The following is a 6,870-nucleotide window of genomic DNA, read 5'->3' as shown; positions in this document are numbered from 1 at the left end:
GACTTTCTACCCTTCTTGACATTACATTGGCTTTTTACCTCTTCCTTGACCTATTTTTGGCAACTTTTGGTCTCAATTTCTCTCCCTTCACTGTTTTCAACCAAGGATGCGACTTTTGACTTTTTGCCTCTTATATTTTCTTTCTTCTTTTTCTTTCCCTTTCTTTTTCTTTTGTTTCTTTCAACACTTTTCTTTTGCACAAAGTAACATCCTCTTTCATACTTTTTCTCTTTTCAACACTAAACTCTTTTCATAGCCTTGTTCCATTTGGTTTCCTTTTTCATAGACACCCTCAACTTAGGCTTTTGGCCTAAGTCAAGGTGCACATGTCCAAGGAGGGACAGGTGCCAAGACAATTTTTTTAAGGGTAGGTGAGTTAGGTGAATCAAAAGAATTGGTCAATTTTAGGCTCAAATATTTGGATCAAAAGGGAATAATGCTACCATTTGGTTAGATCAGTTTAGGCTGAACTGGAATAATTTGAAGAATGGCCTATGATCACTTCCTAGATTCTAGCCTAGATTATGCTAGTAGGACCAACGGGGCAAGTTCTAGATTGGCACAAAACCGTCTGAATATTCAACTATTCTCACACACTTTTGGCACATAATTTCATTATCAGATTATCAGGTTATAGCTTAAGTAATGAGATCAAATTGGTTCTTTATCATGTCATACTAAGAGCAAACACATTCTACTCATTCTAGCCTACAAATTTTATCACATATCACAAAATTTGGACGAGTATCATTTTTCATTCTTAATTATACCATCATGCTACATTCTTTCTCATGCTTCTACAAATAAAATCCTAACACATGCCGGTTGAGTAGAAATTAAAACAGTCTCTTCGGGAAAAAGAACACAGGCAAGAAAACCCTAAGATAGGATTATAAGTTGGGTTACTCAAACTTCACCCTATCACTCACAATCCGTTTACCCCAACCCAACAAAATATAGTGCAATTGTCCCCAATGTAAAAAAATTAAAGAGAAATGATTGGGTGAAGCAAACTTGTGGTGCATAGTATTGAAGACCTATCAACAAGCGGGTGGGTCCAGTTTCCCGGTGCCTGCTGGATCAATAATAGGGTCACCCTTAGTAGTGCCCACATCACCTATCACAACACCCTCAGTACTGGCTACATCACATATCCCAGCACCCTCAGTAGTGCTATCAGTCCCTCGCACCATACCATTAGTGGTGCTCACACTGCTCGAGGCACCAAAGGAAACTTCCCTAAGCGTATGCTGGCGCTGCTCCTCATCAACTAAAGATTCCCTCCTTGCCTCCTCAAATATTTCTTGCTCCTCTTCCGACCTCAGTATCATCAGACGCCCGACGGGAGCAGGGGCGCTTCCCAGAAAGCAGGAAAGATGTAGGAGGTTGCATATCATCCCCGAATAGGGCATCGAACACCGTATGATCAGCCGGTGTAGTGGGGGACGACTCGGGATCAGTCCCTGGAGGGGCTAGGAGGGTATCAATATTAGCACGGAGACTAGGTAACTCCTTCCGGAAAGCAGAGACATCTGTGGTGGGGGATGGTCGATCTATGACCCGCAACTTGAAAGCATCAAGACACTAGTGGATCGCCTGAACCTTTCGGTCCATCATCTGCTCGATCCGTTGTTCCACCCTAGTCGCGAAATCCTCTATCGCACGCCGTATCCGAGGCCTAATGTGCTCAAGTAGAGTGGCCATCTGGGCCACCAATTTTTGAACTCAAGCTAAAAGGGACGACCGCAGACCCTGAAGAGTGGGTGGCTAGGGGTCTAACTGGCAGTCGGAGAGTGAGAAGTCGGACCATCCTCAGTGGGGGCTGGAGCTGCAGCCTCATCAACCTGTATCTGGTCCACATCAATTAGTAAATTCGCTCCCAGTTGAGGCACATCAACCTGCTGCTCTCTACGTGGTACATCCACATTGGCCTCATCTCTAATAACACCGATATCCAGGGTCTTGGTCACCTGGATCAGTTTGTCACAATACCACACCGGCACTCCAGAGTCCCTACACAACTGAAAGATGAGGCATGGAAAAGTATAAGTGGTGGTGGACTTGAAGGCCCTCTCATGAGTCTCCGCAATGAGCATGCAGGCAAAGTCAATCTCGAACCCGGCTACTAGGGTTTCCACTATGACTGCTTGGTCACAAGTGAGTACATTATCCGCCTGCATGGGAGAAAGCTGATTCCGTACCAAAAGCCAGAAGAACTTGGCCACAAATGTGAGACTGGCCTTGTTGATGCTTAGACCTGGGGTGGTGACCCATTCGACGTGCTGTCCATCAATAATGATATACCGTGAGTTTATGGTATTTCCAATACATTTCACTTACAAGTTGTGTGTGTCTAGGGCCTTTTTATATTGGTTCTTATGTGTTTTAATCATGTTTTGCAGGAAAGATATTCAGGGGCGAAAGTATAGAGATAGCTGAAAGAAATGTAGAAAAGGGGCATTCACGGAGGTGATCTACGGACCGTAGGTCCATTTACGGTCCGTAGGTGATGACCGTAGATCAACAGGCAAGGTATGGAGGACAAATCAGGGAAATCTGACCAAGTGTGGAACCATGGTGTCCATTGACGGTCCGTAGGTTGATCTACGTACCGTACTGTTGATCCGTAGATTGATATTGTGAGGGTTCCAGTACCTGATTTGTGAAGATTGTATGTGTGGATGTACGGAAGGGATTGACGGACCGTAGATCGATCTACGGTCCGTACTGCTAGTCCGTCGTTTGATTTAGAGAAGGTGAATTTTGGAAGCTGAAATATTTTCTATGTCCTGGCTGACGGAAGGGACTTACTGTGTGACATTATTATTTTAGTTTTACTGTGTGACTTTGGAGATTAAGTTGCAACCCTAGCAATTATTGATTTCTTACGTTCGTTTTGAAGATTTTGAATGTGCAATTCAAGTTGAATTTCTGGGTTTATTATTATCTTTCCGTAAGTTCATTATTTCTTCATCTAAAACTATGAATCGTGTTCTTGCTAATATGGGTAACTAAATCCACAACTAGGGTTGTGGTGAACACGTATGCCCTAGTTAATTTTCTCATCTTGATAACAACCGAAATTGACTTTTGTTTATTGATTACTTACTGAATTCTTACTATTTGTTTCACAAATCCCCCTTTTTATTTCTTGTTTATGGAAGTACTTTGGCTAATTGAATATAATTGTTGGTTAAATAAAGTCGAAACCATTTTCCTCGTGGGATCGACCCCAACCTACAAGTTGGGTTCTTTACTTGATAACGATCGCTTATACTTCTTTAGGGAGGTGCAATTTGAGTGTATCAAATTTCGGCGCCGGTGCCGGGGAATTTGGCTTTTAGATTTACTTTAACTACCTTATTCAACGTTAGTCAAATATTTCCTAATTTTACCTTTTCTCTTTGTTTTTGTCTCTCCCAGGTTCCGACTCTAGTGTGTGCCAAGTACACGGAGCCAAGGCGAACTACTTACTCCGTATGATCCAGAGTTGAACGGAACTTTGTGAAGAATGAACAATCAAAGACTTCCAGTTAATCCCATCGGAGTAAATCTTGGTGACGCGGTTGAGCTACAACAGCCATGAGTAGTTGGTGGGGACGACCAGGTTCCAGCTAAAAATAGAGATGCAGTGAGAGTGCATGGTCCACCAAGCCCACGACAACATGACAACTATCGGCGCAACATCGATATAGCAGACTCTGATGGACCTATTGTCCTACCTCCAGGGCACACATTTGTGGTGACTAATAGTTTGATGCAGATGCTTACAGCAAGAGGTTTATTCTCAGGATCGCCATCGGAGGATCCACATGCTCACTTAGCCAAGCTAAGGGTGGTTTGCAAAAGTTGTGTAGGTAGACAAGACTTGGATCTGGATGTCATTGGATTATGAGTGTTTCCTCTGTCTACTGACAGGCGATGCTGCAATATGGTTCACTGAGCTTCCGTATAACTCAATATTCACATGGGACCAGCTGGCAAAGGTGTTCCGAGCAAAGTACTATCCAGTGACCAAGAAGCTCAATCACAAAGATTGGGTTAACAATTTTGGGGCATTACCTGGGGAGTCTGTGACTAGCTCGTGGGATAGATTTACTGCCTTCGTAAGAAGTGTCCCAAATCACTGTATTGATAATGAGTCACTGAAGGAATATTTCTATCGAGGACAGGATGATAACAATAAAGCAGTACTTGACACTATTGCCGGAGGTTCATATAGTGATTGTACATATTCACAGATTGCTTAAAAACTGGAGAGGATCTCTCGCAACAATAAAGCATGGAGCACTAGGAGGATATATACTGGGAGAAACACATTTGCCGTTCATAATACAACTATCAATTCTGCAGATGATATTCGTGAGGAGATGGCCCAGATGAGGACAGAGTTGGGGTTGGTATTGAAGCATGTGAGCGGAGGAGTAGAAAAGGTAAATGTTGTGAATTACTTAACTAGAACTCCACCATCAGTTGAAGAGTGTTACTATGCAGAGCATTCTTATGCTGTGAATGATCAGACGGGGGGTTTCCGACCAAATGCCCAAGGATCCAACATGGAAAATTGGCGCCAAGGTCAAGGAAACCAAGGTCGGAACTGTGGAAATTACAACCGAGAGGGTCACTATGTTCGGGATGGGAACTTCAATCGTGACAACAACTACAACAGGAACAACTATGGAAATAGAAATGATAGGTTTGGACCTTACGTTCCCCCTCAAAATCGAGAATATGGTGCTCGGGAAACTGGAGGCAACATGGCGCGTATTGAAGATATAATGCAGAAGATGATGTGAAGGTTTGATGCAACTGATGAGAATGTGAAGGAGATGAGAAGAGACTTGTCTGGTATTGGTCAAAAGGTCGATGCCCATGTAATGTCAATAAAGCATCTAGAGCAGCAAATCACTCAGTTGTCCACTATAGTGAACCCACGTCAACCTGGCACTCTTCCTAGCAACACCATCCAGAATCCAAAGAATGATGGTCATTGTATGGCAATTACTACTCGAGGGTGTAAGCAAACCATAAATCCACCTATGCCGTCTGTGGTGGATGTTGAGGTTAGAAAAAATATGATGTGGTGGAATTTAGAGAAGATTCTGAGACTGCGACAGAGCAAGAAGCGGAGATATATCTGAAAGTGGTCCCCACACCTAGACCTCCACCACCTTTTCCACAGAGGTTAGTGACGAAAACTAAAGATGGTAAATATCGCAAGTTTATTACTCTGTTGAAGCAACTTTCTATCAATGTTCCTTTGATAGAAGCCTTGGAGCAAATGCCGGGGTATTGGAAGTTTATGAAAGATATGGTGACAAAGAAAAGGTCTGTGAGTTTTGAAGATGATTATAGATTGCAGCATTATAGCGCTATTGCTACAATATCTGTTGTGCAGAAGAAGGAAGAACCTGGTGCTTTCACGATCACATGTACTATAGGGTTGTTAAACTTTGCAAAGGCATTATGTGATCTTGGTGCTAGCTTCAACCTCATGCCCTTGTCTATTTACAAGAAGTTGGGTCTAGGGGACCCAAAGCCTACTGCAATGCGATTACTAATGGCCGATCGAACTGTGAAAAGGCCCATTGGTGTACTCTATGATGTGCTAGTGAAAGTGGAGTCTTTCATTTTTCCGGCAGATTTTGTGATTCTTGACAGTGAGGTTGATTTTGAGATTCCCATAATCCTTGGGAGACCAATTCTTGCCACAGGGCCTGCGTTGGTTTACATGGAAAAGGGACAGATCAAGTTCAGACTGAATAATGAAGAAGCAACTTTCAATATTTGTAGGTCCATGAAGTAGAGTGGTGAGCTCCAAACAGTATCTGCTATAACTTACAGAGTGGAGAGTGGGACAGAAGTGCAAATTGAAGAGCGACTAGGTGTTGAGGCACTAGCAGCAGTTATGATAAATTTCGATAGTGATGGTATTAAAGAGTATGATGAGTTGGTAGCCGCACTCGATAAGTTTGAATATCGGTCCAAACCAAAGAAGTATGAGTTGGACATGAAGAATCGCGAGTCCCCACCCAGAAGACCATCTATTGTGGAGGCACCTAAATTGGATCTTAAGGCTCTACCACCGCACTTGAGGTATGTATACTTGGGCGAAGAGAATACTTTGCCGGTCATCATTGCGGCAGATTTGAATGCGAGACAAGTATAGTGCTTAGTGACTGTGTTAAAGAGGTTCAAGCGAGCTATTGGGTGGACTATTGTAGATTTTATTGAGATTCCCCCCGGTATTTGCTATCACAAAATCCAACTCATGCCAGATCATAAGCCCAATATTGAGCACCAGAGAAGATTAAATCTACCTATGCAAGAGGTAGTTAAAAAGGACATCATCAAGTGGTTGGACGCATGAGTTATTTATCCCATTGCAGACAGTAGTTGGGTATGTCATGTGCAATGCGTGCCTAAAAATAGAGGAATGATTGTGGTTCCAAATGAAAGAAATGAGCTTGTTCCAATGAGGACTGTCACTGGATGGAGAGTTTGCATGGATTACCGGAAGTTGAATGCGTGGACAAAAAAAAGGGTGGTATGACTGTGGTTCCAAATGAAAGAAATGAGCTAGTTCCAATGAGGCCTGTTACTGGATGGAGAGTTTGTATGGATTACCGAAAGTTGAATGCATGGACTGAAAATGACCACTCTCCTATGCCATTCATGGACCAGATGCTGGATAGACTTGCAGGAAAGGGTTGGTATTGTTTTCTTGATGGATATTCGGGCTACAATCAAATTTCTATAGCTCCAGAAGACCAAAAGAAGACCACCTTCACTTGCCCATATGGGACTTTTCCTTTCAAACGGATGCCATTTGAGTTATGCAATGCTCCAACTACCTTCCAGCGCTGTATG

The sequence above is a fragment of the Solanum tuberosum genome, unplaced genomic scaffold (genome assembly GCF_000226075.1).
Source record: "Solanum tuberosum cultivar DM 1-3 516 R44 unplaced genomic scaffold, SolTub_3.0 scf00088, whole genome shotgun sequence".
NCBI lineage: Eukaryota > Viridiplantae > Streptophyta > Magnoliopsida > Solanales > Solanaceae > Solanum > Solanum tuberosum.
This window is presented reverse-complemented; position numbering follows the sequence as displayed.